We start from the raw sequence: 217 nt of genomic DNA on the forward strand, positions 1-217 counted from the left end.
ATATGACTGCTGCACTCGCGTCTCACAGAAGAGATGTAGCCATGCAAAGTTAAAAGAGTTTAAACTTTTAGAAAACACGTCACGAATTTGTGTAGGTTTATTCCTTTTCACTGCGTCTCTTATGTTTTTAAATGCAAACTGCGTGATGGGCGATTTGGCTCTTTGTATTAAAGGTGACATATCATGAAAATCTGACTTTTCCAGGTTTTAAGTGCTA

The 217-nt window shown here is 37.3% G+C and overlaps 1 protein-coding gene across 9 annotated transcripts in view; it reads right to left on the minus strand.

The window, feature by feature from the left end:
- Window positions 1–217, minus strand: part of acaca (acetyl-CoA carboxylase alpha) — a 73,592-nt gene that overhangs the window by 48,516 nt on the left and 24,859 nt on the right. The gene's annotated exons all lie outside the window — the stretch shown is intronic.

Source organism: Sinocyclocheilus rhinocerous, unplaced genomic scaffold (assembly GCF_001515625.1).
Source record: "Sinocyclocheilus rhinocerous isolate Xijiao unplaced genomic scaffold, SAMN03320098_v1.1 scaffold127, whole genome shotgun sequence".
Taxonomy (NCBI): domain Eukaryota; kingdom Metazoa; phylum Chordata; class Actinopteri; order Cypriniformes; family Cyprinidae; genus Sinocyclocheilus; species Sinocyclocheilus rhinocerous.